Genomic DNA, 18,721 nt, shown 5'->3' on the forward strand with positions numbered 1-18,721 from the left:
GTTAACTTCCTTTCTTGTTTAATTAGTTCTGAATTTCGAATTAAATTGTATCAAGATCGGATGACTATATCTACTGCCATACAAACGATCGGATAACTGGTGAAAAATAATATGAAAAAATTATATCTTCTGTGTTTTTTAACGTTAACCTCCTTCGCTTGAAAATAACGTTTTTATTTGGTTTTGAACTTAAAATTAAATTTTATTAAAATCGGACGACTATATCCTATAGCTGTCATAAGAAAGATCCGAAAATTGGTGGGAAAATAATATGAAACAAATTAAAGATTCGGTGTTTTTTGACATATTATTCTATAATATTGGAAATATCATTTCTTATATTTTTAACAAGTTTACATAAAAGTAAATAAAAATACTTGTCTTATCAATACATATCGTTCGCAATAAAACGCCCCTTTCTCTCACTTCTAAAATCTCATTGGAGGCAAGAGTCAGGAATTGGGAAATAACATTAACTATAACTATGAGAGAAAACAAGAATTTAATAGTACCAACTGTGGACACCTGGTCCTCCAATTCATACTCTCTATCCCCCCCTAACTTTTTTGTTATGGTCAAGTAATTTCTCTATGATTCTTGAAACTCACATGAGCAAAATGAGCATGGGCAGCTCTCACTTTTACATGCTATACGCTGCTATGATTGGTCAATTCTAAATCAAGAATGAGATAGAAAAAGGAGGGTTGGTTTACCTTAAGGTATAAAAACTCGATCAAAAAGTATTTTAACTCACATTTAAAAAATCTCCTGTAAATAGTCTCAAGTCAAAAGTTTCAAGTTAAAAGTATCAACCTAGGTCATCTCACAAACAACAAAACAACAACCACAAACTGCTAAAAAACAACAAAAACAGTTAAAACAGCTACAAACAATAAAAACAAGGAGAAGAAGAAGAGAAACAGCTACAAAAAAACAAGAAGAAACAGCTAAATCAACGACTACAACTACAAAAACAACAACAACAACATTTACAAAACGGAACAAGTAGAAATGGTCAGTCCGGAAATGATGAAGGTGCTCAAGGATTTTAATGTTAACCTACCAAAACCTCTCGTAACAAAGACGAAGATGGAATCGGATGTGCGCTACCCTATACGACGAGCTCAACGTAAATAAAAAAGCTTTGGAATGGCCCTCGCTCTTGAACTTGAAGGAAACGATACTCGACTTTAGATGATTCAACCATTGAATATATAAAAGATAATCTTTTTTAACAACTTCTATATAGAATTAAGTAAAGCCTAAAATGTATTCATTTAATATTATTAGTGTACCTATTTTCTCAAATAAAAATAAAATTTCATCAAACTCAAAACACTTTGCTATAAATATTTAGATTATTTTTTTCCCAGTATCACATGAGTATCAGAGAAAACTACAAAAATTGAGCGAAATCTTTTAGAACAGTTGACGAAAATTCGGAATTCATTAAAAAGAAAATTTGATGAATTGAAGCAAATAAAAAATGAGAACGTATCAAATTTGGAGGAAACTTTTAAACCTATTACAGAACCTTTACATGAATAACTAAGCGAAAATAAAAAAATTAAATAAAAAAAAAAAGTATAATAATGATACACACAATGTTCAGACTATGTTCAAGAAAGAGAAAATAAGAGTACCTAAAAGTAGTAAAAGGGTACAGGAAAGAGTAATTGAAAGCGATAGTGATTGTGATATTGATGCTTACTCACAACTCTCATATAGATGAATCTGATATTTCTTATCAATCTCTTATAGATGAATCCGATGTTTCTTATATAGCTAATTTAAATGAAAGTGTATATGAAGAAACCGGGGTGAAGTATAATATCAACATTAAGCAGTTAAAGATTTAAGATAATGGTTATAGACCAAGAAGAAAATAATATTTTAATGTCGGTACAGTATACGGTATAGTACACTTAAAGGAAACGGTATAGTACACTTAAAGGAAAAAAAAATTATATTGAATTAGGAAGTGGAAATTTATGAACTCTATTGCCTACTGTCTTTACTTACTTTTTACTCTTTATTTTTCAATAACACTCCTAAGGATTATACTAAGAATGATTTAGAATCATATAAAAACATTTTAATTGAAACCAGTACTCACAAAAAAAACTATCAACCAGATGGTCAAATAAAAGAAATCTTTATATAAAATATTCTTCAATTATTAAACCAGTAGTATTGTCGTCTTCAGTAAATGAAGAATAACTGGTTCTGGGTATATGAGACTAAAAAAATTACCACCAAATTATGTATATAGGGTTAATGTTAATGAACTTATTGAAAGATTGCAACTCCTAATGGCATCAAGAGCTGCTGGTAATAATAACCATACTAATGAAATTCTTTCAATAATAGAAGAATTGTGTGAAGCAAAAATAATATATATTAACAAAATGGAAAACATTTTCACATTTTGTTTAATAGTAAAATATCTGTTGACAACTTTAGTCACTTTTTAAGTGATCGAGATTTTTCTTCACTTTTCCAAAAGCAAGTTGAGAGTCTTATAGTTATAACTCTAGATACTGATGGTCACATAAATGTTCAGAAAAAAAAGAATTAAAAACTCTTCAAAACCAATAAATAGAAATGATAGCGTCAATGAAAAAATTAATTCAGCGAAATCACATCAAGTGGAAACTATAACTAAATCATTTCAACTACAGAATAAAAGAGTAACAGAGTTGGAAAGTAAAGTAATAAAAATGATAACTCAAATGGAGTATATACATAATACATTAAAAGAGCTTCTTGATAAATTTTAAAATCTTAACAATTTCATAAAACAAAATTTAAAAAAACCCGCACCAATCATTCGTTCTGATTGGATACAAATAGATGGAACGATACTTCGAAGTAGTCCGTTTTCACGTCGTTAAAACGAAGAAGAGGTCTTAACAATTAATTTGTATCATTCATAAATATACTGTTCTTTCATTATATATTTTATAATTAAAATGTCAGTTGATAAGTTTAGCTGTTTTTTAAAAGAGAAACAGTACTCAAGAGATATAACAAAAGGTGTAGAAAAATTCCAAAGTTTACTCAATGATTCTGATGGACATTTAAATATTCAGAGGAAACGAATTTAAAATTCCCTACCCCCTATTCATAAAAATGATATTGCAACAAAATTTTATGTTGATGATGAAATGTGAAAACTAGTATAGAATACATCTAATGAAATTTTTAAACAACCACAGAAACGAGAAATATTTAGATTAAGAAGTAAAATTTCTAAAAAATTTGAATTTTTCTTGAAAATAAGATAGTAGAGGATATAAATGAAATATAAAGTAACATTTTCAATTATATCATTGCGCCAACCGCAGTTTTAAAAAGTGAAACTGAATCTTTAGAGAAGAAACCATTTGTACCAAATAAAATAAAGTTAAGAGTAAAAGAGAAATTGTAAATGAGTTACATCGACCATCATTCAAAAATTTTCCAAGACGTCAAATTATAGTAATGGGTATTAATGATTTATGGCATTTGATTGATGATGATTTGGTTGAAATGGGGTCATATGATTCATCGAATAAAGGCTTTAGTTATCTATTAATAGTAATAGATACCTTTTTTAATATGGATGGGGTGAAGCAATCAAGTCAAAAAATGCAGAAAAAGTTACAATAGCAATGGAAAAAATAATAAAATCTGGTCGTGGAGTACTAAAGAATTTACAAACAGATAATGGAAATTAATTCTATAATAAAAAATTTAGAGAATTGATGAAACGATATGAAATTAATCATTATTCAACATTAAGTGCTCTTAAAGCATCTATTGTGGAACGTTTTAATAGAACACTAAAAGAACTTATGTGGCGTGAGATCAGTTTTAATGGAAAATACACATGGCTTCAAATATACAAAGAATTGATTAATAATTTTAAAAATAGGAAGCATAGAACAATTAAAATGAAACCCCTTGATGTTAATGTTAAAAATGAAAAAAAGATTTTCATGAGATCATACAATCATCTACAAATATTCACAAATGGACGGTTTAAAGAGGGGGATCATGTACGAATAAGTAAATATAAGCATGTCTTTGAAAAAGGTTATACTCCAAACTGGACAACGGAAATTTTTCGAATTCGGAAAGTAAAAAAAAAATTACCCACTACATATTTACTTGAAGACTTGAAGGGTGATCTAATTCAAGGGGGCTTCAACAAACAAGAAATAAAAAAACAAAATTTCCTAATACTTATCTTGTTGAAAAGATTCTGAAACAAAAAGGTGCTTATGGGCTTGGGCGTTGGCTAGGCTTTTCAAAATCAGAAGATAGTTGGATTCACAAAATAGAAATTCTATAAAAAACAAGCGAAGGCATAGAAAAATTTAAATGTACGCATTGACGTCAATGCGTGAAATCAAAAAATGTTTCTTCACACGTACAATTTCTATTGAAGGAACATGTAAAGATAAGAATTCGAATGGAATTGATTATGTGTTTGTGTGCTGAGTAAGTTAAGAGAGCGTGCGTGTATAGATAAGAATTTTGTATGGAACTTGAACTCTCAAGATTCTAAAACAAAAAGATGATTGTATAGTTAAGCACACATAAGCAGATAGTTGGATTCACAAAAACAACAACTTGAAGCATAGAGCAATTAAATATACGGATTGACCTTAACAGCATTATTTCTTCATGCTGATATTCGCTCAATGCCAAAACTTGATAGAGCAATTAAAATGTACGCATTGACGTACAAATCAACGCATATATGTATATGTACAAATCTTTTTTATATAAAGGGTGGAAAGAATTTCAAAAAGTATTCAGTTTTCGTCTATTCGTTCACTCAAGTCAATTTCAGGATCGTTTATACGTTCGTGCGTTCGTTTGTTAAAAAAAATTTCGTTTTTGATAATATTTTTTATAATTTCACTTTTAAAACTGGTAGTGAATATGTTGAAGTACCCCAACATCTACAACAACAACTACATCTGCAACAACAACTACATCTGCAACTACAGCTACATCTGCAACTACAGCAACATCTGCAATAACAATAGCAACATCTGCAATAGCATAGGAACTTAAAAATCACAAAAAATGTTTATGGGTATCAATGATAGTGAGGCAGAATTTCAAAACGTAAGTTAACCAACTAAATTTAGTAATACATCTCAAGAAATAGTGTTGGGTATCAATGATAGTGATACCGAATTCGAAACTGTAGGACGAGTTCCATTATAAATAAATACGACACAACAATTAAAAAACACTGCAAACATGCATAACTCTGAAATAGAATTTACAAAGAGAGGAATAATAGAGAATTTTAAAAACCAATTAATTGAGAATGAAAGAAAAATAGGGGGACATCTGGATTTAGGAAAAGGGGCTTAAATAGATTCGTCACCGTAACATATAAAAGTGCTACGGTAGGTGTTAAATGTTACTACAATAATATATATAGAAGATCGCATGTTAAACGTAGTGAGAATAAATCTAAACGTACGAATAAAAAACATATAACTACTTCCCACCACCAACGAAAATCTAAACGAAATATTAATACCCCTGGCAACATTAAGAATAAATTGCTTTGAATTTGCTGAAGTTTTAACACATTCACTATTACATGCAGAGAGACAGAAAGATAGGAAAGTATATGAAAGAATTTCGAAAGATGCTGGTCTTCTTTCTATAAAAGGGACTATACAAGAGATAGGAGATGTAGAACCAGGATATCTTAGCGATGGCCCACAAATAAATGAAATATGTATCGAAACAGCAGAAAAATGAATGGAATATATTTGAGAAAGAGAAATTTAGCATCTCAAATGCTTATTGAGTATTTAAATAAAAAAGAAAGTGAAATTAGTACAGATAAAATTCCAATAACCGACGTTATTGACTTCAAAATAACTAATAGTGACAATATAATTTTAATAAAGAAGTTGCTAATACTATTTCAAGTGGAGAACAAAAAGGTGAGTTGAATACTATATACATATATAAAATAATAATTGTATATACTAATAATATTTTTATTTTCAGAATTTCAAAATATAAATCAAAACGTTGATAATACTATTTCGAGTGGAGTAAAAAAAAAGGTGAGTTGAATAACAAGATCACCTAGAGAGGACGAAACTATTCTTATTGAAGGTGGAATAAATAACTACATACAAATTATTCCTTTAAATTTAGATAAGGATAATGATGAATACATAAAATCAATTCCTTTAAGTAATGACGATGATAAAATCTATATATAAGAGAGTGGTATAAATAGTTATGTACAAACTATACCACAAAATATAGAAGAAAGTAAGCAAATTGAATGTAATTTGAAGAAAACATTTTAATTGTCCTTTAAAATAAAAATTTTATAATATTGTTCTGGGACATTTTAATATTCACCTCTAATAAGCTATGTTTGTTCTTTAAAATAAAAAAAATGTATAATAAAGTTTTTAAACCTCTAAGTAAAGCAATGTTTGTTCCTTAAAATAAAAATTGTGTGTTGATTTGTAATATTTGGTTTATACATTACCTTAAATTAACCTTTAAATAAAAAAGTGACGTTTGTTCTTTAAATTTAAAATTTCATTGTTTTATTTATAATTATAGATCACTTTTATTCTTTTTTTCACAACTTAGTAAATTTAATTCTAATTCTGTAACAAAATTTCAAATGTACAATCATCAATATTTTCCTTAAATTTTTCTATTTCAATGTCTTGATAATTATTTCTTTTAGAACAATTCTCTATTTCTTTTATTTTTTGCTCATAAACATAAGTAATTGCATTTATTTCATCAAGTTTATTTACTTATTTGTTTTGTTCTATTTTATAGTGTCTATATTGTAATGTATTAATTTTATTTTTTTGTATAACGACTTTTTTTGTGACTGAGAACAATTTTATTACATTTAACTGTTGATAAAAGATGATTTTTAGATCTAATCATTGTCATAGAGCCTACCACTTCCTTTTCTGAAAATAAACATTTTTTAAAACTATTAAAAGTTAACTAATCAATTGCACTTCTTTTAACTCCCTTTGATTTTTTCACTGTTTTTTCAGATATGTTATTAATATTAGATGATTCAAATGCATACATTTTTTATCTCAATCCAAAAATTCTGTCATCGGTCTTCCATTGGGTTCATCTTTAAAACATCCCAACCTCTTTTTATTAGCTTTAGCGAAATTATAGAGATTTAGAAATTCATCAGAATAATCTGATGTATCAAACTTCATCTCAATATCATTCTGCATATCTTTATTAAAATCTTTAGTATTAAAAGTGTATATAAAAGAACCTGTATATATATAATTTGATTGCACATTTCAATTGTATTTAGGTTTAATATAATTATTGTAACGAACTGATTTCTTTGGTTTCTGCTCGCTTCGGTATTTGTGCGGCTAGCTCAGTAGATTGTGTGTGTTCGTCCCACCAAATTTATATAAACGTGACCGCCCAGTAGTTCAGTGAAAAAGCACAGAATTCTCGGGTTCGAAGTGGGTTTATTGCGGGTATGACTGCAGTCGGCTTTATAACTTGCTTGTCTCGCTGTCTCCAACGGTGTGGGTTGTCTTGTCGCTCCCCGAAGATCCTTGACCGCTGATTGCTCCTGACGTGGCTGGCTCGGTGACTGCTCGGCCACGATTCAGACTCGCTATTGGGTCAGCCGTGCGGGCTTAGGGAAGCGTCACCTTTCGCAGACTAGGGTGAACAGACTGACGAGCTCTCCAGGATCACTCCTCTCGATACCCGACCTCCTGTCCCTTGCTCTGTCCCGGATGGTCCCACGGGCTTCCGTTCAGATCGTGCGGACAGTCAAGGCGGAACGCCAACTGCCTCGCTTTTCACTTCGCTTCTGTGCCTCGTGTAAACGAGCGTTCCACCCTAGCCTCACCCTTTCGCGTACTGTCCGTGCCGTTCCTGCGGGCTCGATCCTCCTTGCGTGCCCGTTGCGGTGTGGTGTCCTGCTTGCTGGTGGCGATGTCCTGCGAACTACTCCTGACAGGTGGCTGTAGGTCTTGACTTCTGTGCTGGGTTCGAGGGTATACGCCGATACGGGACTTCTCTTCTTCTTCTTCTGGCTCGTGATTCTCAGGGTTCTGTTGCGCCGCTCCGGGACTTCTCTCCCTTCTGGCTCGCTACTCTAGGGGTTCTGTTGCGCCGTTCCGGGACTTCTCTCCCTTCTGGCCCGCTACTCTAGAGGTTCCGTTGCGCCGCTCCGGGACTTCTCTCCCTTCTGGCTCGCTACTCTAGGGGTTCTGTTACGCCGCTCCGGGACTTCTCTCCCTTCTGGCTTGCTACTCTCGATTTCAAATCTCAGTCTAGTAGACCCTCCAGGCGTACCGCCAGGACTTCGTCGGCAGGACAGAACAGAACTTGGCCGTGTGGCGCCTCCTTAGACCTCAGCCACCTGTGTCTCAGTTCGGAGATTCCTAGTAATCCCAATCCCGAACGTCTCGACGTGACGATCTTGCTCCTCGTAGGCTCCCACGGCGCTGCCTCCGACGACTCCTTGCTCTCGACTGACTGCTCGCTCTTGACTGTATGCTCTCCACTGGATGACTGATGCTGAATGACTGATCTTGACTGACTCTTCTCAATGACTGATCTTGACTGACTGATCTCAATGACTGATCCCGCTGCCAGCGCCCTGCGGGTTTATATAGCGCCTCTGGGAACCGTTATTTCCCTTTTGCACACGGCCCGCCAAAACTCTCCACATCGGGTCCAAAGTCCATGGTTTCTGTTTGACCCTCTTGTCCCTGACGCACTGCTTCCCGCCGCCGTCCAGCCTGATGCTGCCGTCCCGCTGATCCCGGAGACGCATGCAACATGTTTGTGTGCCGCCCCGCTGCTGAGCTGTGGCACCTTCTTTCCAAAGTCCAAAGTCCGGCGGCGTCCCGTTACTCCTTTTTGCACACGGCACTCTCGCCCCGCCAGCCAAGTCTCCGCTCTCTCCTTCTCCATTGTTGGTCTCCAAACTCTCTTGGTCTCCGAACCCTATTGCTCTCCAAACTCTCTCGCTCTCCAAATTCCCTTGTCTCCAAACTCTCTTCCTCTCCAAACTCTCACGTTCTCCAAACTCTCTCGTTCTCCGTCCTCGATCTCCAAACTCTCTCGTTCTCCGTCCTCGATCTCCAACCTCTCTCGTTCTACGTCCTCGCTCTTCGCCGCGCCGCCACTACGCGGCCATCTGCTGCTGGGATTTGTGGGGAGTTATTCAACTCTTCACATTATAATGAAAAACATACATTTTCCATTTTGATTAATCTAATATAGCAAAACCTAAATATAAAGATTTATAGTATAACACACTTAACCTTTTCATTTGAAATGCAAAGAAGTTTTATGAAAACTGTTTTATGCTATGGAAGTTGGACTTTGAAATAAGAGATCTAGCACAATGTTTTTTGGGACCAGAAGAATCTGATGGTGAAGCACTTTCCCATTCTGTAATTTACTTTACATCCACTCGTTTAACAACATTTTACATAGTTTTTCCATAGACAGCATTATTTAAAAGCTTATAAAAATCTTTTTCATATGTATTTTTTGCATTAGTTCTACGGAATGTATTCAAATCAATATATGCTTTTAACCAAGGCTTCTGACAGAAACGAAGACACCTATGAATTTTTGTTAGAATTAAACTATTTTCTATACACTGTTGAAGATTTTTATAATGAATATAATATTTTTCTTTATCCCTTAAATCAGCAATTAATTTTTAAATTTTATCTGCCTTTGTTGGTAACTGATTATTACAACAAAATGGAGGATCATTGTGTTTATTATGTATTTTAAAAGGATATTTTAAATCTACCTCAAAAAGGTATCCATATTCACTATCATCTCCAATCTCTGAAATCTTAATGCTGTCAAGTGATTTCCTTCAAACCCATTCAAAACCTTCATAAGGTAAAGATTGTGACATAGCCCAACCAAATAAATTATTTGCTTTCGAATAAATTAAATATAATGATTTTTGAGTACTATCAAAATTATCAACATATTTATTATTTGCTTTAGCATATCTACATGTACATTGTACTCAGCCACCTCGAATACAACTTTGAATAAATTTAAACTGATCTATATCAGTTAATAAATCTAATTCAATTTTAGTGCATTCCAACATAGCTTCCCATGATAAACCTGGTGTTGTGAAAAAATGTGCTGGATCAAGTGAATAAATTTTAGTGCAAAGTCTTCGGAAGTTTTCATAGACATCCGACATTAATAAAACATCTGTTTTCAAATATAACTCTAAATAATCTTTTAGATTCTCACATGAAAACTCATTCCATACCTTTTATGTATGAGTATAATTTTCAATTGAACATTCATTTTCAATTAAGGAACTATAGAAAGTTTCTCTAGGGGGTAATTTACTTTCTTTTAATTTCTCAACTGAATCTAAATATTCATAAGAAAATACACCCATTCTTCGCATATGGTTAAAATGATTTTCATTTGGGAAAATGATCTTGTAATATGCATTTGATCACTATCTAGGTTTGATGCTAATGTGTCTAATGCAGAAGGCATAAAACGAAACGAATCTAGAAAACGAATTTCAAAATGTTCACCATTACTTATAGTTATAATTTTTGATATTGAAATATATTGTTTCTTATTTAATGAAATTACCTGTTTTTCACTAGGTATGAAAGCCAAATCTTTTATGGCAATCATACTTGGTGAAATTGTGAAAGAAAACAGGAATAAATTTGAAACTTTATATTTTAAATTGCACGCATTATGTGCTGCACCCCTAAATTTTCATGTGAATTGACAATGATCCCCAACTCTATCTAATAAAAGAGGAGTGTTGCATATATGACAATTAATAGATTTTTTAAAATCTTCTTCTTTAACATCAGACATAAGCATAGGTACATTTTTAGAAATATGATTCTCATATATAAGTGTTAAATTTTCTATAAGAGATAGGAGGAAATTCATTCCTGAGTTTAATTTAGTTTCTAAAACAAACTTATCTAAACTATTATAATTGGCACACTTTATATAGTATGCATATGGAATAGGCTTATGAATATTTCTTATATTTAAATTTAATGTTTCATTTTTATTTTCATTAATTGTTTGAAGGATGCATTTAAAATCAGCGTAAGCTGTGAATGGTATCATCACTTCCTTTTGAAAATTCATATATTTTAAAGTTGCATTCGCCAGGTTTGGTAGGCGTGAGACCTTTTTAAAACAGACTTCTGAGTGTCGGTTGGCAGCATCTTCACTTAATGAATAATTCAAACATATTTGACAGAATCATTTCTTTGGTTTATCTCTCGAAACTTGAGTGGAATCCAAACTTAAGTAAAGATGAACAAAAACAATTTTTCTTTAAATATGAAAACATATAAATATTATGAAATTTGAAACAAAAATACATACATAATAATGATATTATAAAACTACTTTCTTTGATAGATTTTTTAACCAAGTATAACGTGCTTTGCATCCTTTCTCCAGTAGAAACATATTTATGGAATTTTTTTCACTTCAGGAAAATAGAATATGGGTCCAAAAATAGCTCCATCGTCGAATCCGAAAAGGGTTATATTGATTTCTTTTTTTAATTAATTTGCATGAATTTATTTAGCTCTGACGGTTTAGGTATAAATTCCAATCAACTGAAATTCAATGGGATCCCATTGACTTGAATGAGATCATCATTTATATATTTACTTTATAACTTGTGCATTTGTTTGCATTTTTATTAAGATTGCTTAATTCAGCGATTAAGCTCCACTTAAAGCAGTGTTCATCACTCAGGTTTTTAACATTTATTATCGCTTTTTTATTTTCTAAGCAAGAGGGCAGTTTAATATACGATGCTCCTCCTAAAGGTGAATATTGATTAATATTCATTTCCAATCGAATGAGATGAACCAATGTCCATCCACTATCCCTTTCTTGGAATTCCTTCATTCTCACCAAAATTTTCTCCATATGCTCCTTGTATTTGGTTTCTATATTGGAGTAGGCGATGATTTTTGACATTTTACTTTGAAATGACTTTACTTCTTCGCATTCTTTTTCTTCCTTCAAGAGCGCATAATTTCCAAAAAGTTCAAAGGTTATTTTTACCCATAGAGAAAAGCTTCTCCTGCTTCCTCCATAAATTCTGTTTGATAATTCTCATCATTGTTGGTATTTTCATAAAGATACTGAATAATCCTTCCTTGGAATTTAGAACTGATTTTTTTTAATTTTTGAATCCACAGGCTCGATAACATTTCTTTTATGCTTCTCCGTCCGCAGGTGATGACTCCACGAAATTTTACCCGATAGGGTAATATTGCACTTTTCACAATACTTATTAATTTTGAATTGATTTTTTTTTTTAATTGTGTTGTAATGTTATGATGCTTTTTCACAATTCGATTTTTGAAGGTTCACACAACTCTTTACTCTTGACTTTGTAAAGTAATTTTTAATTTTATAGATACGGATAAGTTTTTACAATTCGATTTTTAATGCCTCACACAACTCTTTACTTTGTTTGTAAAATAATTTTTAATTTTATAATTCAATTAATACTTCACACAACTCTTTACTTTGACTTGGCGAAGGGTTCGCACGACGATTTTATATGATTCGCTCAACTCGGATAGTTTTCTTAAACTGAACTACTTTTCACATATCTCCTTTTTTTTTGAAAACTTGGAAAGTAACCGTTTTCTCATTCCATGAACGTGGGAGATAAAATTTTCGAATATGATTAAATAAAAACGTATTTGACTCGTATAAACGATCTCATTTGTTTTTGTGTATATTCCGTTAGGAACCACCACCACCACTGAAACATTTAAGATTACCCTCCCCTTAACTTAATACAAGCTAGAAGCAACATACCTTAGATATTCACGCTCACTTTCCCATCTAATGCTCTCTAAAGAGGGGGAGGTTCTCGAGTCATGCTTGTTTCATACCACAAAAGTATGCGGTATACCACAAGACCACTGAAGGCAGGTTACACTAACAGATACCATCTACAACCCTAATTGAATCCACAAAACGGATACGTATAATAAAACAATTACAATTACATTACTACACCGGCGCCAGCCGTGGCGGTCATATGCCAGAAATCATATATATAATATGTAATGCCACAAGATTATCTTTCGAATAAAAAAAAATCATGCCAATTGAATAATCCATCGTTGTTTTATTTTAACTTAAAGTTCTATACCTCTAACCCGATATTATAAAAAAAGAAACAATGCCAGAAAGTTTAAATGATAAACTATTTTTATATGTATTAATATTTGGTATTTTTTTATGAATGTATTTGTTTTTTACGTGAATAATAGTGCAAACGGTAAGGATAATCATAAGTATAAACATTGAGTTCAAAAGGGGTGTGTGGTCTACTACTACATTTAGTACGTTAGCCGTGTTTTCTTTTACTTCTGCTTCTTCAGAGATCCACAAACCCATTTTGAATTTTTTTTTGTATCAAACTGATGGAAAAAAAGGAATATATATATAAAATATTAAATATTGAAGAGGTGAATGGTCGAGAAAAAAAAAAATATAAAATATTCACAACCTTCGGTTTACATTACATGGTTAACATTCACATGGGGTCTGTGGAATGCCCGTGAGCTGCTTGTCCCTGTCCTGGTCTCGCTGACTCTCCCGTGAAATAAACCTCGCCTTATAATAAGCTATGCTGGATGACCTCGAGCCGTCTTTCGGTTGTGTCTTTAGTGCCTCCTCTAGAGTCGGTGTAGAGTAGATGTACCATTCATAGCATCCTACGTTGACACAGTGGGCAATAGGCCTACCGTGTTCCGCTCACACTCGGTGGCGCAGTAGACGGGGCTGTCTACCGCTCTTTTTTCCTCACATCGCCTCTTTCCAATCGGCGGCGCAGTAGACGGGGTTGTCTACCGCACTTTATTCATCCCCTTCGTCTCTTTTTCCAATCGGCGGTGTAGTAGACGGGGCTCACTTTCAGAAACTCGCAGTAGGGAACTTTATTTGTTGTTTTTGATGTTGTATTATATATGTTTTTTTTTTATGTTTATTTATATTCACAGGTAATGTTTATTTAGGTAGTCCACACACGAGAATATATACATTAACGATTATATATTTGATGTAGCATATGATCGTCCCGAATCCTGTCACGGTCGCCATTTGAAAAGAATCGTGGAACAAAGAGGTATAGACAGAAAGACATCCAATTTGAGAGTGATTTTATTAAGTAAATGCAACGTAAGCATATTCACGGCTGGCTCTATGTGTTAGTCAGAGAGAGCCAGCCGGCACCGTGGTCAGCATTTTAACGTGACCGCTATGCAGGGCATTGTCAACCAAATGTAGAGATTAATAAGTGTGTATATTTGCGTGAATATATATGAACATACTCGTAAATATTAATGAAGTAAATATATATCAAGTACTTTGCTCGCTGCACTATTACATTTCATAAAAGGTCTTAATAATTTCCGACACTCTTAAGAGTCCAAATCTGCCAAGCGCGGCACCCCTGTTACGTAGGTCCGACTTTCATTGAACTTTTTGTTTTTGTACCCTGGCAGACGGTATACTGATTTCGAACAGAAGTTTGCAACGCAGTGAAGAAGACGTTTCCGACCTCATAAAGTATATATATTCTTGATCAGCGATACTAGACGAGTCGATCTAGCCATGTCCGTCTGTCCGTCCGCCTGTCCGTCTGTCCGTCCGTCTGTCCGTCTGTTTGTACGCAAACTAGTCTCTCAGGTTTTAAGCTATCGGGCTGAAACATTCCCAAAAGTCATCTTTCTAATGCAGGTAGTATATAAGTCGGAACCAGCCGGATCAGATAACTATATCTTATAGATCCCATATGAAATATCAGGCAATAAATTTAAAAAAAATTATATATTCGATGTTTTTTATCATATAACCTTCTAAGCTTGGAAATAATATTTTTTAGTTAGTTCTGAATTTCGAATTAAATTTTATCAAAATCGGACGACTATATCATATAGCTGCCATTGAAAAAATTATTTATTTATTATTAAATCTTTGGTACTTTTTAACATATAACCTCCTACGCTTGGAAATAATATTTTTTAATTGCTTTTGAATTTTGAATTAAATTTATTAAAATTCGTACGTCTATATCATATAGCACCCATTAAAAAAATCGCAAAATTAGTCGGAAAATATGAAAATGTTATATTTTTGGTGTTTTTAACATATAACCTTCTAAGCTTGGAAATAGCATTTTTTAATTAGTTCTGAATTTCGAATTATATTTTATCAAAATCGGACGACTATATCATATAGCTGTCGTAGGAGCAATCGGAAAATTGGTGGGAAAATAATATGAAACAAATTTTAGCTTTCGGGCTTTCTGACGTATTATCTTATAATATTAGAAATAAAATTTTTTATATTTTTAAGAATTTCAAATTCAATTAAATAAAAACCGGACTACTCTAAAAATATACGAGTATATATCTAAAAAAAAAAAGGTCTAAAAAAAGGAATGAAATAATTTTTTTTTAATATCACTGAAGGCAGCAACAATCCTTAAAAATAAAACATGGTGGTACTAAAGTTGATTATTTCTTATAACTGCAAGGGTATACAAACTTCGGCTTGCCGAAGCTAACTTCCTTTCTTCTTCCATCTCACAACAAAACAAAATCTTTATTTGAACGTTTTCGGTTCGACCACTAATTCATTCTTTTTTGAACACTAATTTTTATACCCTGGCAGAGGGTATAATGATTTAAGTCAGAAGTCAGAAGAGCCGTTTTCGTTGTCCAAGATTATTCCGTTATGGCACCATCAGCAAAATCCGCTTTAGACCAATTTGTAAACACAGCTGACGGTCTGATCCACTGTGATAATTAAATTCGTTGCTTGAAGCTTATGTTTTATTTTTAACACGGTTGTTAAAAAATATCAGATAGAGATTATAGAACCAAATTTTAAGTGCGACGAAGACGAAGATAAATATGTAAGCTGGTGAGAATCTGCTAAATTAACCTGTTGATCTAAAATGAACATTACTAATTAAAAAAACATTATGACCTATTGTAGAAACAAACAATTAAATGCTGAAATAAATGAAAAACATTAGAAAACAGCTCTTACGGTTTTCATTTCCGGCCATAACAGTCAAATTTCAGATACAATTTTCACAAGCCCAAGCAGAGTAAAAAAAGTGCGTAAGCCCGTTCGTCAGACGGTCAGGCAACCGGAACTTTAATGTTGGTTTTAAAACGAATGGAATCAGTTTGAGAACATTTCGCGCAGAACCTGGGAACATAAAAATATAAACTAAGGAAGGTTTGTGTTTGTGCGCAGGCTAGTTTTTCTGGACGCCTGGTAGGCATGTATATTTAATTTGTTAATTTTTTTCTGTTATTGCTCTAGCAGTTGGACCATCGGACGAATTTTGCAAGTACATTTCAAAAAAGGTCTTAAGAATTTAAGAACGCTATTCTTCTCATCTCTGCCAAGGCATATTTGATGTGTCATGAGCCAAAAAATAAATTGTTTGGAGCTGATTTACAAAAAGTTATTTTTTTTTTAAACTCTGTTGTTAAATCTTTATTCTTAATACACCATTAATACAAGACACTTTTAATACTTGTGAGCCGATCGCGGTCTCGGACAAAATAGGACTAACTTCCTAATTTCTTAATCTGATCCAAAGCTACCTCGGCCAGTAGCTTTTCTTTTTGAAATTTAGAACTTCAGTTTAAGTTTAGATTAAAAGCTTAAATGAAACTGTCGCATCTCATTCTGAATTTCAATTATGATGACCGCTGCGATTTGGTAGGAACTTGAAACGCAAAAGGCGCAATTGGGCTTGGAAGGGAAGCTGCTGTTTAATTTAATTTTGATTTGCTTAACTTAACCGGGAACCAGGATCGGACATTAAAGCAAAGAGAAAGGCAAATGCAGAGTTTGAAAAGGCGCACTTGATTGGGCTTCGAACGGAAGCAGAAGTTTACATTAATTTGTATTTGTTTAACTTAACTGGAGAACCAAGGTCCGACCTTGAAGCCAAAGGCAAATGCAGAGTTTAACAAGGAAAACGCTATAGTCAAGTGCCTCGACTATCAGATACCCGTGTCCCAGCTTAAGGCAGCAAAAGGAAAATGAAGATATATAAGCAGAAAAACGATATTTTAGGGCGCCACCTAGAGGGTGTTAAAGTGGGCGTAGCACATTTTTATAAGCAGCAAAGCGATTTAGGGCGCCACCTACCGGCTATTTCAGTAGATGCTATTTGGGCGGGAGACAGATTTAAACGTTTTGGCCATTTGAGGGCGTTAGTAAGCGTGGCAACTTTATTTTGGTGAGTTGATAGGTATTGATGAAACAACTACATTTCATTTAATATTTTGGTTTTATAAAAAAAAGTAGGCGCTACAGATTTTCGCGGATTGTAGGCTTTATAGTAGACGTGGTACCCCACTGGCACAGTCTTACGCTGCGCAGGAAGCCCATGAATCTGCATGCCATATTCTAGTTCTTATAGTTTCCGAGCTCTCAGCGTTCATACGGACGGGCGGACAGACGGACATGGCTAGATCGACTCTGCTAGTGATCCTGATCAAGAATATATATACTTTATGGGGTTGGAAACGCTTCCTTTTACCTGTTACATACTTTCTGACGAATATAGAATACCCTATATACCTATGAATGCCTAAAACCAAAAACTTTAATTCTGTTAAAAAATTTTCTTGGGTTATAGATTGTTCTGATTCTGGCCATTGTTATACCCTTGCAGAGGGTATAATGATTTCAGTCAGAAGTTTGCAACGCAGTGAAGGAGACGTTTCCGACCTCATAAAGTATATATATTCTTGATCAGCGTCACTAGACGAGTCGATCTAGCCGTGTCCGTCAGTCTATACGTCTGTCCGACGGTCTGTATAATATAATGATTTCAGTCAGAAGTTTGCAACGCAGTGAAGGAGACGTTTCCGACCTCATAAAGTATATATATTCTTGATCAGCGTCACTAGACGAGTCGATCTAGCCATGTCCGTCAGTCCATACGTCTGTCCGACGGTCTGTCTGTCCGTCCGTTTCTACGCAATCTATTCTCTCAGTTTTATAGCTATCGGGCTGAAACTTTTCCAAAAGTTTTCTTTCTATTGCAGGTAGTATATAAGTCGGAACCAGCCGGATCGTACAACTATATCTTATAGCTCCCACAAGAACTATTGGTGAAAAAATTTTATTAAAATTATATATTCGCTGTTTTTTAACATTTAACCTTCTAAGCTTGGAAATAACATTTTTTAATTTGTTCTGAGTTTCGAAAAAAGAAAAAATGAAAAAATTATATCTTGGTTGCGAATAATTCACAGGATTTTCGATTGAACGCGCTCTATAATGTCTAAGTTGCTGCTGCTGGTGTCCCCCCATAGCTGAGAGCTATATATCCCGATGGGTTTGAGAGTGGAGTTGTATAGCAAAACCTAGGTGTAAAGGCGCAGGGGCGAACGAGCGTTAAGAATCCAGTGGAAACTGCTGGCTTTGAGTTTTAGATGTACTTTTTTGCATTCGATGTGTCTTCTCCAGGTTAGTCGTCTGTCAAGGTGGACGCCGAAATAGGTTACGTCGTTGACTTGGGGTATCTTTGTATTATTCAATGATAGTGACAGACATGTTTGCCTGTTGAGAGTATACTTTATGTGTATACATTTTTGATCAT

Source organism: Drosophila biarmipes, unplaced genomic scaffold (assembly GCF_025231255.1).
Source record: "Drosophila biarmipes strain raj3 unplaced genomic scaffold, RU_DBia_V1.1 ptg000008l, whole genome shotgun sequence".
NCBI classification, from domain to species: domain Eukaryota; kingdom Metazoa; phylum Arthropoda; class Insecta; order Diptera; family Drosophilidae; genus Drosophila; species Drosophila biarmipes.